The following is a 21,005-nucleotide window of genomic DNA, read 5'->3' as shown; positions in this document are numbered from 1 at the left end:
TAACTATGTCCTCATCTCCATTTCAATATGCCCCCTTCCCTCTCACTCACATGAAATATAAAATGCTGAATCTGGGGGCAATTTTCTGAAAGTTACTGTATGCATCAGTGAAACAAGTTTTTTATGTATGCCGCATATGTATAGATAACATATACCTATGTATGTTGTATAAATGTATATGGATTAGTCAATCGGCCAAACACATAAGACTAGGCATTGCTGGACACACTCCACATCAATCAAGAAGAGAGTATGATGCTGACTACATGGACAGTTAGCAGTAAGTACATCTGATGCAGTGAGGCCGCTGGGTCTCAGTGCAGAGGATCTGTCAGAGGTTTCTAAAGTGGCAGCCAGTTAGTTTTTCCCTAATGCTAGCTGGCTACAACCTGCCATTTGCAAACTTTGCAAACCCTTATTTGAGAATTATAATACAAATCCTTCTTTCCCCGGGTACTAGATAACTTTTTTTAAAAAACTGAAACTTGTACCCTTACTGAAAATATTTACCTAGCAACATCATAATCAACAGATTTATATTACAATTTATATTAAGATTTAAACAGCATATATTTAAACTGGTTGCTTTCCAGTTAAAAACAGTGCAGCTCCAGCACTTCCAAATCACTTCTGTCCTGATGTAATTCAAGCATTGTCACACAGTAAGCAATGAGCAAGAGTAGAGCCACCGAGATGGTTCTTTATTAAATTTGAGTCACATGGCAAAGATGAAAGCAAATGGTGCCTCACTGAGAGTAGATGCATCATACGATCCGGTCACAGATTAGAAAGTAATTGTTCTAACCCTTTTCTAAAAGTGGAATCATTTAAAGAAAACTGGATTTGTGGAGGGGCCAGGAGTGGGGGTCAGAGGACAACCTCTGGTGCCAGTCCTCATATGCCATCTTGTTTAGATAGTCTGTGTGGGCACCAGGCTAGCTGGCCCATGGTGATCTGTGGACTCCCACAAAAGCACAGGGGTTACGGGCGCATGTTTACTGTGGGAGCTGTTACACAGGCCTGGGCATCTGAATTCATGGCACTGGGCTGGCACAGGGGTTACGGATGCATGTTTACTGTGGTGGAGCTGTTACACAGGCCTGGGCATCTGAGCTCAGGGCATTAGGCTGGCACAGCAGGCTCTTTAACCACTGAACTACATCCCTTCTCTCCAGAGCCATAAGCTGGATTTTTAAAATCAATCATGAAAACAAGCAACAACATGATTTTTTAAAAGGGCTGAACTGAACCTCATAAAATTTCATTAAAGTAGTTAACTTTTCCCAAATGTTATCAATCAATGCTCTCATATCAGATAGTTTTCTACTCTTATGGAAAAAAATCTATTTATAGGTATTAGATTTATTTCAAAATACTGACTGTGTTTCAATGAAATAGTGATAGTGAAATGTTAGCATACAATACAACCTCATTTTCAATAATGATAATAATAATAATAATAATAATAATAATAATAATATCCCTATGTGTATGACAAAACAAGATACAAATCAGCAAGATCTACTGGAGACATGCTATTATAAATATAAATTAGGAATACAATCTTACTGCGAGAACTGACTGTGTTTAATTAAGTCCAAGATCGCTATATGCACAGCCTCTCTCACCTTCAGCACTCACCCCCTGCCTGTAACTTATTGAAACCGAATGTTGGTGTGAAGACCGTTTCAACCCCAAAGTCAAATGCACTTAATACAAATGTATAAGTACAGTTATTACACTTTTGAATTAAATATTTAACATGTACATTGAAAGAAGCGGGATGGTCTCGTCATTTCCTTTTATTCAACACTATGGGACTGGTAATTTCAGTTGTTTATTAACAGTTTAAAAAAAGACTGATAAATGTACCCTGATTCTGTAATTCACTTTAAGAAATCAAAGTATGTGAACTTAGAAAGTTGGTAGGTATATGACTAATGTAAAACTGAGAAAGAGGAAAATTTTGTTTTCCTTAGAACAAAAAAACAGTCATACAATGGTAAAAATACAGCCAAAGGACCATAGAGCATCTCTAGGTAGCCTGCTTACCATTATAAATATGTGCCTTCACTGTATATGACATTCACTGATGTCAGTGCAGAGGGGCTTATTAATCTCCTAGCAACCAATTCTTAACTGCCAGAATTTCAAAGCAAATGAATATGAAAAACTGAGGGAAAAAAATAGGAATGCTAGCTCAGTGTTTATTTAGGTAAGTGGTTCTTAAACTGTATCCTTGAGAAGTGCACACATCCCATGGAGACTTCTGTAGCTCCAAGATAATAGTAATGTTTGTTGGTTGGTTGGTATTATAAATACTAATTTCTTAAACTATATAAATTTAAATTTTCACTTAGCATTTCTATTAAACCATTGTCCTTAATTATCTCTTATGTTTAACGAATGTGGGCAAAGAGAAGGAGAGAGAGGAGAAGAGGGAGACGCGTGGGATGGGCCTGACAGTGCAGACTTGTAATCCCTTCTGTGATTACTCAGAGAAACTGTGAGTCTTCTCTAGCCTTCTAGCCTGGCTCACATGGGAAGACTTGTCAAAGACAGAAAGAAGAGAAGAAAGAATCTGACGGCCCAAACTGGAAACTTTAGCATTTCAACTAGCAAGCCTTTAACTGACCTCTCTGATTAGGTCTATTCGCAACAAACAAACAAACAAACAAATAAATAAATAAAATTATGTTCACCTTAATTAAAATGCTTCTTTCTAAAATCTAATTGCTTATGCTTTTTTTCAACTTTAAATAACTATGATTTCATTAAAGATCCAACAAATAAATCTACATATGCTTGTGTCCTCAAATCTTCTAACAGAATATTGATCCATGTACCTTTTAAAGATGCATGGATATGCGGACTTATTTAGCAAGATCTACTCATTTTAGAAGAGAAGACAAAAATGGCTGAAATTAGTAAAGAAATAAAGTGTAGATAGCAATTCACCAGTGGTAAATGGTAATAGCGTATTTTTTTTCTATATAAAATAGAGGTTGTCTTAACTGCGGGAGAGGAGACAAAAGGAAATGGAGATGATCAATGTTGATTAATCGTACCCATGAGACAACCAGAGAAAAACCCGCTAATGTGTGCAGTTAACATGTGTTAATATGACAGATATATTAATGGCCATTGTCTCCTTCTATGTGACATTTTATTGGATATTTATTGCATATCAATTGTTGTGCTTTCCAACAACAATATTTATATCTTACAGAGGTTATGAGAAACACTATTTGCTTATGAATTTATATGAAAATGTAAGCTAGGCAATTCTGAGTAAGTAAACTGAGTAGTTTCGAATCCTCCATCTTATTACATATCACCAGAACATGATTTGGCAGTGCTAGTATCCTCTTCAGCATATAAGGAAACTGAGTCCCAGGAAACTCAAATGATTTGCACAAAATCACATAATTAATAGTTGGAAAGTCTGGGCTCAGATCCCGCCCAACACACACACACACACACACACACACACACACACACACACACACACCTCCCGCAATCACTGCTTCTCAACCATTTGAAAACTCAGTCTAGAATAGTAATTTAAACTTTGGCAAAAATAAGGTGAACGTGGATCATCACCGAGCTTTCAGTTTTCTGTCCTAGGGGCACAGACCAGACAGAAAGCTCATCCCGCCCATCAGAACTGGAAGCACTCCCTGCCATGAAGGCATAATCCTTTCATTCATTTTAACCAATTGGGCTCGTGATCAATGGCGTTCTTTACATTTTCCATCACCTGATAAACAAGTTTGGATGATGGGTATTACTGTCTGCTATATCAGGGTAGAATGAAAAGTTTAACCCATAATTTTAAGAACAATTCTACCGAAAAAGAACTTCAAATACAGTCGTTCCTGCTTATTTCCAGGTTACATGTCCCAAGACCTCTGCTCTAAACTGAACAGCACCAAACCATGCATATATGTTGATCCCCATAGACCCTGCAACACTGCCACAGTGCCACTGAAACTTCTCCGTCCACGCCTATGCCCAGGGCCTCCTTTGTATTGTCACCATCATGCTTTGGAGCCATTAAGTAAAATAAGGGCCACTTGAATATAAGCACCCTGACACCGTGACAGTCTACCTGACAATCCAGACAGCTGTTCAGTGGCTAAGTGGGCAGGGAGTTTCCTAGCAAGAATATGCTGGAAAAGGACTGATCGGAGTCCCAGAGTGAGATGGAGCAGGTGCCGGGAATCTTCAAAGGGGGCGCAATTTAAAACACAATTAACCAACACCGGAGTGAAAACACAGATGAAGGGGACGAGTACACCACACTTTTTTATGTTTTTTTTTGAGGAACAGACTCCACCATAGGCCACTTCCATAAAGGTCTTACATGCCACTATGGGGAGCCTGGTATTGTCCGTTATAATTGGATAAAATGCTTCCAAGTCTGAGTAAAAACATAAAAGACAGTTTGCCCTCAGCCTCTCTCTCTCTCTCTCCCATTTCCATTTTCTCTAAAGTGTGAGCACCCTGAAGACATTTAATTACTGCCCATATGTTTTCCAGCCCTCCACTTGGACACGCAGCTCAACCTTCCTATGACAAACCCTAAGTGAGCAAAGCTCTGAACACGCTTCCCTGTCAGCTCACAGGATTTCTCCCACTGTCTGGAAGGCTGCCAAAAACTTTTCAAGAAACCAATTACCTAATCTGATAAACTGATAAGAAATTTTAGTAAAGAATGTGATTTATACTTAAAAATTTATGCATATCCCAATGCCAGTTTCTATGAGTTACAGTTAGAAAGTCAGACAGAACAAAAGAAAAAAAATAGAAGAAAAAGACGTATGCAGCAAACATGCGCTTCTGTGCACAGTGAAGCGGCTTAAAGACAGACACATAAATGAGAGAGGACTCTTGTAACAGTCGGTTCTAGTGCGATATATGAGAAAATGGGGAGTTTTGCGGAACTAGTAATTTGTAACTATCTTATTATGAACTTCTAAAGAAGTTGGGGGTTTGCTTTAAAGCAATCTAGAATAGGAAAGGTTTCAAATACAATAAAACAAAAAAGATCTGTGTATAAACGGGTAACTTTGGAAGGTAAGCAGCTAGTCATTTGACTTCTCTACAAAACCAAGCTTTCCATATTAAGAGGAAAAAACAACAACAGAATAGCAAATAATCTGAGCAGCCAATCAATTCAAGGGCAAGAGATATGGAAACCCAGTAATTATAATTAAAGAAAAAAATTGAAAATGTTTGCAATATAAAAGATCAAGAGGGAAAAAATACTTAAAATAATCGCAATAAGCAGTATGTGAAAACTCTTAAGTGATGGACATTTCAGATGGTATACATATGAGAAAGCTAAAAGATTATAAATGCTTGCAAATAGTTTCTTAGGCCAAATAATGTTTCACTTTCTGATGCATAGCTTAGAGAAGCAACATTTGCTTTAAAGACTGTAATAAATGTAAAATGGAATATTTGGAGAAATATTTTTATGATGATTAAACTACATGATACCAAATGTTAATAATTTAAAGTCCCAATTATAGTCTTGATAGTTGAACTACACATGTTGGGAGGACTTACTCAATTCTTCCTATAATCCATTTAACAAACACACTGCTTAGTATATAGTTTTGACTTCTTGCTGACTTACCTCTCATCATTAAATATCCCTTGATAAAGTGTTGGGCTTGATTTGCTTTTAGTAAAGGTAATAAAGATCATTATTTTATTAATCTCTCTACTATTTGTCAAGACAGACAAACTCAAAAGTCTTAATGGACAGGAAGGCTCAAAAGGGAGCCCAGGAGGCAGGTCAGGAGGATGTAGTCGTTATTCTCCCAGCAAGCAAACGATGCAGAGGTACACAGAACTCAGATAGCAACCAGATGTGAAAGGAAACAGAGAGAAAGGAGATGAGGGGTGGAGAAAAGAAAGAAGAAGGGAGGGATGAAGGGGCAGGGACCCAGAACAAAACTGTGAGTGTGCCACTGGTAAGTGCAGGACAGTTGATCTGCACCGATCCAAAATGGGGTAACACAAATCACTCATATCTTTGAATATTTACATAAGTGCAAACAGCTCAATTATCCCATCGAGACAACAAGGCAACAGATGAGCTCGATACAGCACAATGAGCACTTTATGTTAACAGGGATAGAGCAGAGATAGCCCACGGCGGTTTGGAGGGCTGGGAAGGAGGGCTTGCCGAAGAGAAACAAGCCTCACCTTCAACATAAAAAGGGATTGGACAGTTTTGCTGGCCAGCGGACTAAGAATAAATACAGATGAGTATGGAAGGCTCGAGTGCCAAAGCTGGTAGTGAAGATGTTCTTCTGGGCAAGAGAACCAGAACCCTGTGAGTAAGCACAAAGTCAGAACAAGAAGGAGTGAGATGCCAAGGTGAGACCAGGGATAACATCACAGGGATTTAGATGGGGACCTCACTAGCCATCTCACTGTTCCCAACATCCTCCCTAGCAAGGGTCACAGCAGAGTCTGCTATGGCTATTCAGCTGCAAGGCTTAGAGGCTAAAATAACAAACATGTCATTAACCGCATTTTCTTAGGAACTATAACAAGTTATATTTTATAAGAATTGCTTACACCCAATAAAGGGTCATGAAGACAAGTGGAACAGATGATGAGGTTAAAGCCGAAGATATTACATTACACAAATCAGATATTTAGATTCTCCACAGTGCTAGTCTATTTGGTGTTGTGCATTGGATGCCGAAACAACTGATTATAAAATCCAGCAGCAATAAAAATATACACTGAAGGTCTGCCATATAAAATGGTTGTGATGTCTCTGCAGAATAGAAGTCATGACAGAGAATGAGCTTTGCCCTCAAGAGTTTACAGCCAAATTAAGGAAATAAAACAGCTACCTAAACAGATGAGAATTTATACAAAGTTAGGTAATCATCAGGTAAGCTGTCTCTTTTATTTACCAGTATCTTTTTATGGGGCCCTGTGGTGCTGAGCTGGCCAGCCATGATGATTATGAGAGCAGCAGCAAAGGAGAAACATTCATCACCAAGTCTATGCGGCTGGGGGCAAGGAGGCCAGTCTTCTGACGCAGACGATACTATGGCTACGGCTGTAAGATTTGGAACTTAACATGAATGCAGACATACATTGCCATTGCAGCTACTCAAAACCCTGTCCTTGAAATGTAAGAAAAACTTAAGCGCCATCTTTGAAGTTACAAAATTCTTTTTTCGAAGACTGATGGGAACATGGTTGGTGTTGTCGGCCCTGCATAAGTACCAAAAGGACCCCCTCACGAATTTGGTGATAATTGTTTTATTTGGAGTTTTCAGCTGATTAGCTTATAGCATCTATAAAAGCTGGGTCAGTTTACAACTTCTGACAGTTCTAACCTTCCTTTTTTCCATTCCAGAATGGGCTTGCAAAATAAAATCCCAAAGGAGAGGCTTGGCTTCACAGGTAGCAGCGACGCACACAGGGTCACACTCAAGCATTTTACATTTACTTTGTCCTCCTTTCTGCTCAAATGATGAATGTTTTCTACCTGTGATGTAAAACAACGATCTCTCAAATCCTTTTGTTAAAATGCAGCAAGTAGATGGGGGTGTGTGTGGGGGGGGGTGGAAGTACTAAAGCCTAAGGCAGTATAGTAAAACAGCCCAGAACTAAGCAATGTCTTACGCAGTGAAAACTCGCTTTTATGGCGTTCAAAGTTCAGCCTGTGTCAGGTCAGGGGAACAAACACTGGAGTAAGTCAAGCCTTGCTCTTTAAACACTCAGACTGACTGTCACTCACCGGTTACTGAAGCACACCCATACTGCAGAGAAGCAAGCACCTGGGTCGGGGGCGGGGGGGGGGGGACTGCATTTCTTCATTTCAAAGCCCAAGTTGATATTTAGCACCTGTGCATAACAGTGTGTGTTAGCCTCAGTTTCCCTACTGTTGAATGTTTCTTTAGTTTGAAATTTGAGATGGAACCACTGCTTTCCAGAGATGGGTACTTTAAGGAGTAAATAACACACATATATGAAGTAAATACAAGAAGAGTCCTTACATATCATCTAGCCTACAGCTCCACCCCCTTTCCCACTACAAAATGGTTCTTGTAGACTAGGGTTCACTCACAGCCATATTCACACACTTCCTTGGTCAGTGTTAGAAAATCACTTATTATTTCATGAGGGACAAGGAAATAAACATATATCAGATCTTATAAAAGTACCAAAGTCTACACAAAATACCTTTGAAACAATGATAAAACACATGAATTTAAGCATTGTCTATGCTACTCAAAAATAGGAATATGCTTGAGAAAAATTATGGCTTCGACACACTCAAAGTCCCGTGTTGGCAGATATCATGTCTCTCTCAGCCACCTAAAGTCCCATTACAGAACACAGTGCATCCTATGGGTAGATGAATGTGCAGTCATATAAAAATACACTCTCCACAAAATAATAAAAGTTAAAAAATGAATAAATAAAAAATACAAAACAAACAAAAACAACAGAAGGGCTTCAAGCTCAGGAAATCCTTTTAACTCATTGGAAAACTTCTGCAGTTTGCATTTTTCATGGGACACAATCTGTCGAGCAGCAGAGAGAGCTAAGGGGTTAAGAGCATGCACTGCTCTTCCAGAAGACACAAATCCAGTTCTCAGCACTTACTTCAGGAAGCTCATAACCACCTGTAACAGCAGCTGTCAGAGATCTGACGCCCTCTTCTGGTGGTCTGTGAATAATCTATCACACACACACACACACACACACACACACACACACACACACACGGAATTCAAAAAAATCAAACCCCAAATCTATCTTCTGCAAGAATTCTTTAGCATGCTTTTAGTAAATTCAACTCTAGAGTCCCAGCATTATCTGAAAATTTTCATGTATGCCAAAACTGCATCTGACCGTCTTACACAAGAAGAACATTGACCTAAGTGGAAGTCATTCTGCCACCTTGCAGTGATCCCATTTCCCCAGCATGCATTGCTGGAAGTCTGCTTGCCTGGCCCTCCTTTTCGTCGCGTCCCCATTTGTCCTGATTTTCCAGCTCCCATCATTCACGGCACAGACCCAACGTTGATTTCCTAGGATAATAACCCTTTCTGATCAATTCTGACAAAACTAATGGCTTCTAACAGAAGAGCAACTTTATACCCAATTGTAAGGGGCACGAAATTACCCGGCTGCCTCTTCTATTACACTGTACACTGTGACCCAGACACAAGTTCATTCATTCCGCAGTCCAAACACTTAACTCGGAGACTAGCACACAGCAATGCTCAGAGAATGTTTACTGAATCAAACTGAATCCTTTCCCAGGCCATCTTTTTCTTTCCAGCAAAAGAAGTACTTAGAAAATGATGGCAATAATTTAAAGGCCAAGTGGTAAGAATTTGCTGTTATTTAAAGGACTCTGCAGACAGCATAAATACTGCTGGTTACTTGTGTTATTAAATAGACTGGACACGTGCTGTCGTTTACTAATGCAGTTGAGTAACACCACCGGCACCTTAACGCGTGGATGGTACATTCACTATCAACATTCACCACTGGCATAGGTTGCTGTCATTCCACACACATGAAGCTTTGTTTAAAAATATAATATAGGACTTTATCTTCCACCTCCTTATCCCAGGGACTATTTTTAAAGTTTTATTTAGCAACAGCGTCTGCCCCTGAGAGTGGCCAGTGCTGGTTACAGAGCACTGTAATAAAAGAACAAGAGAGTAGATATCGACTCTGGAGAGGTGTTGCAGCTTTAATGACAAGGAAAGTGACCTGAGAAAAACACCCGAAACCACAACATAATCTGTAGAAGGAAGGAGGCAATGAGACGTTGGGTCAGCCGCCCAGACGGCACAATGCTCTCTATATAAGCAATACCTTATCCTCCGGTACAGCCTGGTTATGCTTTACTATACATTCAGGGGGGCAGCTCTCCTTGCTCCCATGTTGTAAGGGGTCTGCAGGCTTGTTAATGATAGGTGTTAAGATCTCCAGAAGAGATGGACCTCACTCACTGGAAAATGTGGAGACTTTCCGCCATCACTCTGGCCAAGTCCTTAAACTTGAGAAGACGGTGATTAAAAGTTAGCAAGTGGCTGTGTCGCGGTGAGGTGCAGGGTAAAGAAGGATTGCTGCCCTAATGCACCTTCACAGTTACACAACCTGAGGCTGCTTACTACTGGAACTTGGCTCCACTAAGAAGCAGGAACATGCTTTGGAATTCTTTTGTCAACAGTACACTAGTGAATCTTACAGGCAGCAATGCTTCTCAGTATTTAAACCTAACTCCACATGTGAGCCTGCAGAATCCAGGGAAAGAATTCCTGGAATGTTGTAACTGTTTGAACAGTTCAGACACTACAAATACCTGCATCCAAAAAGGAGGTAGGGGGAGGGGATAAGGGCTACAAATGTAACCTATTTGCTTTTGCCAAGACTTAAGCTCATTAAAATAATTCAACATTTCCCCACTTGGCCAGAAGAAAAGAAAAGTGATCCTGATTACCTGGAAGAGTGCAGGGGAGTGACAGGCCTGGGGTTATTTTTCTCACATAAACACCAACAGAGGAAGCTTTCTTCTTCATTCCTAGAGACACCTATCAGTTCGTCCAGAAAGAACCTCTACCCTACTCTGGCAGCAGGCGCCAGCTCAGCAGCCCCTAGCTGTGTGCATTTTAGGAACAGGGATAGGAATGGCATATTCCCTGGAGAGATTAGCGTGGTGGTGGTGGTGGGGCACAAAGGGGCATGGGGACAGGACTGACAGGGCACTCTTCACATTCATCCCTATCAGTCACCTATTATTAACTATTATGCTGATGGGATGGAATCTAACTTCATACTGGCTGTGGCTGGCTTTCCTCCAGGTTCAACACTATTGCCAAAGAGACTGTGGTTTTCTTAAGTGATCTGGCCTTTGTTCCTCAAGCATCTGTTAATGCAATAGGGGAGTCTCAAGATTCTGCAGTACTCACTGACTCTACAAATATCAAGACAAAACAGAAGTTTTAGGATATGAGTCCTCTGAAAACAGTAACCTTAACTTTTAAGGCAAGAGGTAAAAGAAAGTCTAGTCAGTGGAAACCCTGAGCAAAATCAAAAGTTGGGGAGCTCAACCTATGATAAGATTAACCCAAGTAGAGCAGAGAAGAAAATGGCAATCCAAAGACAACCTGATGATTGCAGTTTGACTCATCATTCTCTGGGAACTCTGATTTGCATAAAGTACTGTAGACCCTACTTAAGAGACCATGAACACCACCTCACCTCACTACACATAAAGATAAACCCAAGTCCCACATGCTTACAAAATTTTCATTTATGGGTTATAATACTTCTATGTAAAACAACAAGGCAATTCAAATAACATAAATGTATGTACCCACATATTTATGTACTTGCAAAGAAAGGGCTGCCCATTAAAATTTATTGGCTCAAATCCTAATCACTTTCCAAAACATTTAATCTCAGCTTAAAAAATAATACTCCTTTTGCCAATGACAACAACAATAAAAACAATTGAAAATGTTTATTGGGTGTTAATTGCATGTTAGGTACTATCAGAGATTCACCAACATTATCCACTTTAATCTTCAAAATAATCCAGTGAAACAAGCAATATATGGTGACTCGCACATGACGACTGCCAAGTCATAAAAACTCCTGGCAGAGCTGGTCCTCCACCATACTGTGAAGGAGTTTCACAATGGCCACACTCAGCAAGAGCAACCTGGCTCTCTAATCCTTTGGCTTAGACACTAGATTAATACACATCCATCTGCACGACTTCCAGAAATAAATCTTAAAATTCACTTATTTCAAATAGAGTTCTGCCTGTCAAACTCCATGTCCACTCCTCACAGCTCAAGAAATCACACAATTACTCATTGGTTCATTTAAGCTCTTCGCTATTCCAATCCAACAGTGCCAGGCTCTAGAGCACTGATGCTTACAGTTTTTCTGTTCTGTGTCCCCTTTCACTAGACAAATACTGACATTAACCCAGATACACAGTTACATAAAATAATTCAAAAATATTTAGGGGAAAGAGATAGCAGAGTTACCTCAAAACAATTTTAGTATCTAGATAGTCATACCACTTCTTAAACGGATAAGCAAGTTTGCATCATGAAGCGGCTGTGGCTATTTTGCAGAAAGAATAAAGTCTTGCCTGAATATTTGTGCTACAGAATGTAGACCGTCTTCAACATTTTTCAGAGCTGACCCACTCTGGTGGTTTGAATAAGTCCCTCAAAACTCACATATTTGACTATTTAATCCCTAGTTGGTGGAACTGTTTGGGAAGGGTTGGAGGTGTGGTCTTGTCGAGGGATGTAGTCCTTAGGTTTCAAAGGACTGAAAGCACTCTCAGTGTGCTTCACTGCCTCCTGCTTGCCAGTCCAGACGTGAGCTCTCAGCTATTCCTTCTCCCAGGTCCTGCCATGATGAACTCTAACCCACTGACACTAGAAGATCAATGAAAAGCTTTCTTTAGTAAGCTGTCTTGGTCATGGTGTTTTATCAGAGCAATAGAAGAGCATCTAACACCAATACTTAGATTCTATACTCAGCAGAGCTGAGAACACCACTTCGTATAAATATGGAATATAAAATGGCAGAAGTATGTTCGGAACTATTTGATAAATTGTTGGAAGTTTTGTTCTAATCCTAAAACAAAATCTATCAGGCAATTTTTAATGAAACTTCCATCAGCAACTTTCAAAGCAACTTTTAAAATCAAACAGTTAATACTGCAGTGCAAAGGTTTGATGATGTGATACATGCTGGATAAAAGCAGTAAGTTTTGCTTTCTGTAAACTTGTTTCCTTCAGAGAAGAAAACATCATATATAAAGATAATGTGATTCCTAACACATCGAGTCTAAGCTAAAGTGTTTCAAGCATCTTCACAGCATGAGGTCATGTGCAAAATGAAGTGAGCATACAATGAATGAAGTGGAGTCACAGCAGGCAACACTGGTGAACAATGCCAGGCACACCCTGGATGCAGTACCACTTGACTCTGAACCAGTTCTTCATTATTACACATTTAAAAACTGTTTTTTAAGAAGTGTGTGTGTGTGTGTGTGTGTGTGTGTGTGTGTGAATGTCTGCCATGTGTATATGTGCATGTACACCTACACACACAGAGGTCAGAAGAGGACATAAAATCTCTTAGAACTTGAATTACAAGCGTTTGGGGACACGACTTATTATTACATGGGTGTTAGGATCTGACTTCTGGTCCTCATTATTGTACACCTGAGCCATCTCTCCAACCCTACTGCCAAGTTTCTTAAGAACCTATATTCAGTTACACAGTTTAAGAAGCTGGGCATGGGGCCAGAGAGATGAATCTAAAGAATGCCTCCAGCTCTTCAAGAGGACCTGAGTTTCGTTCTCAACGCCTATACCAGGTGCAACCAACTGTGCTCCAGCCGCATGGATCCAACAGCCTCCTTGGGTCCCCGCGAGCACCTGCACTCCTGTGCACACATCTCCACGCTGACACACAGGCACAAGTTTTCGAAAACAACAAGACGCCAGAAGATGGGCCTGGGACCACCCCTCCATTGCTCTAACCTAGCTGGAGCACTCAGATCATCTTCCTGCAGGCCCTTCTAGTACACCACCCAGGCCTGTCTGTCCAGGCTCCCAAGTCCTGGGCTTGGCCCTTTGGAAACACAGATTATCCTCTACCACACTGCCCTTCCCCTCCTTCAATCCACCTTCACCAGACTAAGGATCTGGCTGCTTCTCAAATATACCAAGTATACAAAGTTTACAATCACTAGTAATGATTCCACTAATATATCTAATCCTTTGTATAATTATACAAATTTAGCTGAAAGATCTGATTCCCTTCAAATTAATATCCAATCATTAACTTCAATACTGTTACTAACTACTTCTGTGCACAACAAGCTTTATTCTATAAGGTAAAGAGGAGGAAGCAACCAAACTGAGGGTGACTAATACAAGCATATAGAAGAAAATACAAACAATCATTTGATCTTCATCAGACTGTTTGCTTAAGATTAAATGCTTAGAGTTTAAAACTGAGGGTCAAAAACGATAGAGCTGTTTTTTTATAAGAAACGAATTTTAGAATAAACTTACTATCAGAACTGGTCAAGAGGCATGTCCTAGTAGTTGAAGTACCAGCACATATGAAACAGTTCGGCAAAAGGCTGGGGCAAGGACTCCTATTAAACCCAGAGCCACCCATGGTATCCTGGACAGGTGTGCTGGTTTGGAGTTTAGGAATGGGATTACCAGGCTGAAGAGGAAGACACTTGGGATCCAGGGCAGAAAATTAAGCCAAGTTTGGTGAGAGTCAAGAAAATGGACAGATTTGAGGTGATGGTGATTGCTCAGCTATTAGAATCAGGGCAGGGAAGAAGACTGTCCACATCCCAGTTCAGTGGGAGAAACAGCAATTACCGGATTCCAGTTCATAAAGGTCTCATGGGTCTTCCACGGAAGCCACAGCCTTGAGTGTCAGGAGCATGGACACTCAGCCTATAGGGATGTGAGAAAATGCTCCCGTCTCTTAAGCTTTCTAATGTACACTAAACAAACATGTCATCTTAGTGCTGCTAGCCCGAGGCTCATTCACTTTGGTGTTATATTTTGATGCTTTAGCCATACATAGTCAACATGATATCACCCTGTTTTCACCAAGACAGTACACCAAATTTAAAATTAGTGTTTTAGAAAAAGAGCAGAAAAATAATGAAGGCATGAGGAGGCCATGCTGGAGTAGGAAGCATCCTACCTTCACTGGGGTAAATTTGGACACAGACATACAGAGAACGTCATGGAAATAAGAAAGTAAAGATTAGAGCGATGAACTTCCAGAAAGATCCAGAAAGCACATCCAGCAACCTGTGAGAAGCCAGGAGAGAGGCATGGCACAGGCTTGCCATGGGAGCTGCAGGAAATCAACACAGCTCAGATCAGGAGTGTCAAAGGGGATGCAGGCTGAGCAAGAAAGTGCTCTGAGAACCATCTGAGAAACTGTTTCTGAGAAGGATGCCAGAACAATAAAAATGATTGAGTTTTACAATTTTTAAAACTAAATCTCAGAGAAGTAAGCATGCACAAGTAAAATCCACACAGCACAGCAGAGGGATTCACAGGAGATACAAGAACTTTTTCTCCTTTTAGCTCTGAGTTCACTGATTGGTTTTATGTGACAACTTGAGTCTCAGCTGAGGAAATGCCACATGATGAGATCCAGCTGTAAGGTATTTTCTCATGTAGTAATCAATAGGAGAGAGCCCAGCCCACGGTGAGCAATGCCATCGTGAGCTGCTGGTCCTGGATTCTATAAGAAGAGCAAGCCATGGGAAGCAGCCCTCTCCATGGCCTCTGCATCATCTCTCTCTTTTTCATATCCTCCAAATAAATAAAATTCTACCAACTCGTGCAAACCTCTTGAAACACTTTTTCATTGCACTAAGATCTACTGGCGATCTACTGGAGATGGAGGAACTGATGGTTCTGAGTCACCTGATGTGGACTACGGGAACTGAACTCCTGTTCTCTGCAAGGGTGACAGTTGCTCTTAATTGTGGAGCCATCTCTCCAACTCACCTACATTCATCTTAAAAAAAAATGTCCCTCAATGCAAGATGCATAGCAGACTCCTTTGGGTAAACCAATGTTAAAAATAACATTGTTTTCATATAAATGAACATACTGTTGAGATTGCTGTAGTTTTCTAGATGATTCTTCTGGTAGAAATATATATCAACAAAAGGTTGTCGAACAAACTAACATTTCAGCTCACACAAAGAAGCACATTTTACTGTTATTAATTCTAAAGAAAACTAAGCTACTGCATATACTTCACAGGAAGCAAAACTCTGGGGGGGGGATTCTAATTTAAAATTTCTAGTTCACCTAAAGAAACTGTTTCCATTAGATGACAGAAAGATAATACAGGCAGCTGAATAATATAGATGGCTGAAACATCATTTTCAGATTGGCCCAGAGCAGTGGTTCCCAACCTTCCAAATGTTGCGACCCTTTAATACAGTTTCTCATGTTGTGGTTATTTATTTCTACTTCATAACTGCAATTTTACTACCTTTATGAATTATAATGTATATATCTGTGTATTCTGGTAGAAGACCATTTGAAAGGGTTGTCTGACCCTCAAGGGGTCATGACCCACAGGTTGAGAACCACCGATCTAGAGTAATTCAAGAAGATAACTACGCACACATTTCATTTGGTGTGTCATTAACAGTAGTTGATAATCACATGTAAGCCATTGTCTGGTGATAGTAACGTCTCAATATTAGAGCCCAAGAGAAAATATACCTACACAAGTCTCTGAGAACTACTCAGGAAGGTACATGAAAGGAAGAGCTAAAAGGAAATTGTTACACATATTGGCTGAAGGTATGCGCTCTAAGATTCGATTAAGAGAACCTAAACTTTGGACTGGATGCAGATTTCACATGACTACAACTTCATAGCCATACTGACACAAAAGACTAGCTCAAGAGATGTCTTCAAATCTTCAGAACATCTAATTGCAAACCAAGCCTGACCCTTCCTAATCATGGCTCTAAGCTCTTGTTCCTTGCCCCCACTTCCTCCAAAAAATCAGTATAACAGTGTCTCATTATACAACACTGGCTTACAGAGACCTACATAAACTAACATCTAAACACTCTGGGACTCAACACATTAGTCTGTGCTACACTTTGAATCCCAAATGGCCCCCCAGACAGGTCTGAATACTTGGTCTCCAACTAGTGGTGCTATTTGGGGAGGTTCTGGAAACTTCTAGAGGTTGGTCATTAGTAGTGGGTCCCTGAAGATATATTACCTTCAGCTACACTTTGTCAGTGTCTTTCTCCTAGTCAGTCATGAACTGAAGCACTGTCCTGTGCGACACAGTCCTGCAATGATATGTGCCAAGCACACATGGACCTCTGAGACCCCTGAAATCAGGGTGAAATGAAAAAATTTGGGTGTAAGAGATGGCAGAGTGGGTAATGTATTTATTGTGTAAGCATGAGGACCTGAGTTTGAATCCTGAGAACCCATAAAAAGCCAGGGCCAATAACACAGATACAATCCCTGTGCACTTCTAGCAAGATGAAAGCAAAAGAGAAAAGAATCTGCAGAAGCTCATAAACCAACTAGCCCAACATGCACAGCAGCAAACAGCAAAAGGGATCCAGTCTTGAACAATGGGAAAGGTGAGGTGTCCTCTGACCTCTACATGAGTGCCGTGGCACAAGCATCCCCACACTTAAGAAACACACCATACATACACAAATATGCTAGGTAGTTTTTTCAAGATACGACAGGGAAGCTGCACCCATGCAATCCCAACAGTACAGTTGCCTAAGCAAGGCCTGCATCATGACACCATCAGTTGACTTGCCAGCATGGATGGGGTAAATTTTGCAACTCCCCACACCTAGATGAAGGGTTACAGAAAGTGAGCTGCTGAAAGAGGGGGAGTCAGTTTAATCCAGCTTCCTACTAGGCTATCCAATTCCAAGTGTGTGTGTGTGTGTGTGTGTGTGTGTGTGGTGTGTGTGTGTGTGTGTGTGTGTGTGTGTGTGTATATATATATACTCAATACTAAAAATTAAAGAAGTTATACAATTGAGAGAGTTTGGGAGGACACAGAGAAGGGAAAAGAAAAGTGGCAATGATATAGAACACTCATGTATGAAATTCTTTAAAAAAAAAAACAAGAATTTAAATTTAAAAAGGAATTCATTTATTTTTGTCAGGTGTTTTAGCCACATGGAGAAAAGTTATCTAATACACTATATCTCTCTGTTGTATCATTTTAAGGAAAGTTGAGACAGTATTATTAATAAACTATGGACATATATACTACATACTGTAAATACAGTTTACTCCTCTAAGATATCTTAAAGCATTTCTCATGTCACTAAGGAACTCCTGATCATCATAATTATAAAACACCACCATAATTTACTTACATACTGACTCTCAAACTAATTTCTATTAGTGTTTCATTTACAGTACTTTCTCATAAACCTCTCTGAGGTCTGCTAGTGCCACATGGGAACTTTCCATATAGGATTCCCATTCCCACTCCATCCTGCAGCAACTCTCAATACTAACGGTTTAATTCCACAATAACAAGACACAGATTAGGAGATTAGATTCTGTAACAGGGCCTACTTTGGTTTTACTTGTTTGAAACACACCTCACCATCAGTGATAGTTACCACTGTAGGGTAAAGGGACAGAATAAAGGTATTCCAAACAAATGAAAATTAGCAAGAAGTTGTGACTAATCTAATATCTGACACACATAAACTTTGGTCAATATTTTATTAGTTTCTTAGGTTAGAGAATTAAAGGAAGCCTCATTAAATGCAACAATATACAGATACTAATTTATATAATTCATATCTGAAACAAAGCATCAATTTGTATTTTATCATCAATGTATAAAAATATCAATACTATTGTACTGTAATATAATAATGTCATATTATAAAATAAACACATAGATGTAAGATAATCTCATAAAAGTAATTTTTTAAGTATCACAGGTATTTGAAACGCAAATTATCTTTTTGTGCATTTCGCTCATCACAAATACAGAGAAACACTTATTCTTTATCTTTCAAGGCAGTGCAAAGATGAGTTCATTGGGTGGTTCATTAGCTCCTACAATTAGAACACTTTATGAAAAATGCTAATTTATCAGTCACCAAAAAACGGAACAATGCAATAGCATTCAGCTTGACGGTACCTTCTCCTAAAACAAGTAGCGTTTTGCGTTAATAAATAACAGCAGAAGAGTCATCCTGGATGTCACGCTGATCACAGTGCTTCTCAAAACCATGCAGTACTTAGAAACAATCACATTTATGTAGAACTGATAGATACAGTTGTGCCCTAATCTGAGGGCTTACTGGCAATATTTTAGTTATTTTAGGTCAGTCAACCATAGTGTGAAATTCTGGATAGAAAATTCCATAGGTAAAGAAATCATTAAGTTTTAAATTGTAAATGGTTCTGAGAAGAATGGTTAAATCTCACACTGTCTTGCTCCATACCTCCTGGTGAAACCTGCCACCAGTCTGTCAACTGCTTACTGTCTTATTCCATCAACTGGCATCCTACTGCGGTACTTATGCCCAAGTAACCTTTGGTTTTGCACCACAGTCCCCAAAGCACATCTGCTTGTGCTTTGTGCTAGTGATCCATCTGCTTGGCTAAGGAGAAGCTGCAAAGAGTCCTTCAGTGGGAAAGCCAGATGTTTAATACAATACTGTGAGACGTCATTCGGATAACGTTTGCTGCATACTGTATAACTTTTCTCTGTTATTGTTGATTGCTATTAGTCTCTTGCCCTACCTGACTCGCAAACAAACCGTTATACAGGTAAGTCACAGAAGAAAAGCATGTGGCTAGGGCTTCCATACTGCCCACGGTTCTAGTATCTCCTAGGAGCTAGGAGCATGCCCCCTTTGAACAACAGAAGACTGGTATATGATACTTTAAACCTTTCTATGAGTGAATAATGATATTCAAACCATTAAAGTAAAATTCTATCTAGTAATTTCCAAATAAATAAAGTACACACAAGCGACACAGTTAGACAAGTATTAGTATGCAAATATACATTACTTGACATTTCCCTGCGCAGGACTGTTTTTCTCTGCTTACCTAAACCTCATGACTAGTTCCTAATGTTACATTCCAAATGTTAATTTTAAAACTCGTGTGTGAGTGGGGGGGGGGCTGTGCATGTGAACGCAGTTGCCACAGAGGCCAGAGAGGTGTCCAATCCACCTGATGGGGAAACAAACTTAGGTCCTCTGGAAGAGCAGTATGTCTGCATAACAGCTGCCCCGCCCCTCCAGCCCCCAAGTTCACACTCTGGTCCTATGCAGAAAGGTTCACGTGGTGGTTATGAGCAGAGGAGCTGTTCAGATGACTCTAGGGTTACACTCTAGAGAGTCTATGACACTAAGATTCAATTAATTAGAAACTCTTTAAGTACTGACTCCTTGTTCATGAGAGGCCTGATTTCTTTACTAGAGGCTAATCAATTACAGAGTATATCACAGCACACAGAGGTGCTGAATTAAAACATCTCCTGTCTCTTTCCTTTCAATCCCCCATTAGTATGTACTTAAAGATGAAAAAGTGTTTGTAATTAAATGTTGGCACAATATGATATAATCATGTATTTATAATATCCATTGCCAAACACCTTTATACTCTATTAATGAGTATTATCTGAGTGCATGTCCATTTTCAAGATGTTTTACAGTGTCAATACTGAGAAAAATCGACAGACCTTGCATGGGTGTTCAGAAGGGTTGGTAAGTGCCAATTAACCTATTATGATTACAGGAGGAAACCCAGCTCTCCTTTTCTATATCCTCGGTTCTGGGCCTCGGAAATACATCATAATTACCCCGCAAAATACAAAATCATAACAAATGCCCAACCTGAACAGATCTTTATTAAACTAGGATGAGGGAGGCCTGAACACCACTTTTTAAGCATAGGTGACCGTCATGTTCACAGTTGACTTACATTCTTAAGTTACAGGGGTCTGAAGTAACTAAAAAAATGTACAAAATGAACCCCTGCCAAGTAGAGAGACTAGGATTCAGGACTCTGCTGGTAAGAACAGAAAATACTCTGACTGCAGTGTCACAGACATAACCTGGACGTGATGAAGCCACTTCTGAGGGAGCTACCATGCTTAATTGGTTAATTGGCATTTAACCTTACACAAACGCTGAGAGTCAACAATCACCCCTTAACTATTGCCATGGTCCTCCCCAAACAGGCTACCTTAATTTCTAAATCTCCCTTTTGTTCTTAAACTGAAGAAAACAAACAGCAACAAGATCAAATTACAGCATAATGTAGAAATTAGTAATTAGCTTGTATATAAGGGGAAGTAGGTCTCCATAAAAATGAGCAAACATCAGAAAAACAAATACAAACAGAACCACTGTCTGAGGT

At 39.9% G+C, this 21,005-nt stretch overlaps 1 protein-coding gene across 1 annotated transcript in view; it reads right to left on the bottom strand.

The window, feature by feature from the left end:
* Ikzf2 (IKAROS family zinc finger 2) overlaps window positions 1–21,005 on the bottom strand; it is a 143,467-nt gene that overhangs the window by 67,677 nt on the left and 54,785 nt on the right. The gene's annotated exons all lie outside the window — the stretch shown is intronic.

This window comes from Alexandromys fortis, unplaced genomic scaffold (assembly GCF_014885135.2).
Source record: "Alexandromys fortis isolate MF-2015 unplaced genomic scaffold, M_Fortis_MF-2015_v1.1 scaffold_40, whole genome shotgun sequence".
NCBI lineage: Eukaryota > Metazoa > Chordata > Mammalia > Rodentia > Cricetidae > Alexandromys > Alexandromys fortis.
Note: the sequence above shows the minus strand (reverse complement) of the source record. Positions and strands in the feature narration are given on the sequence as shown.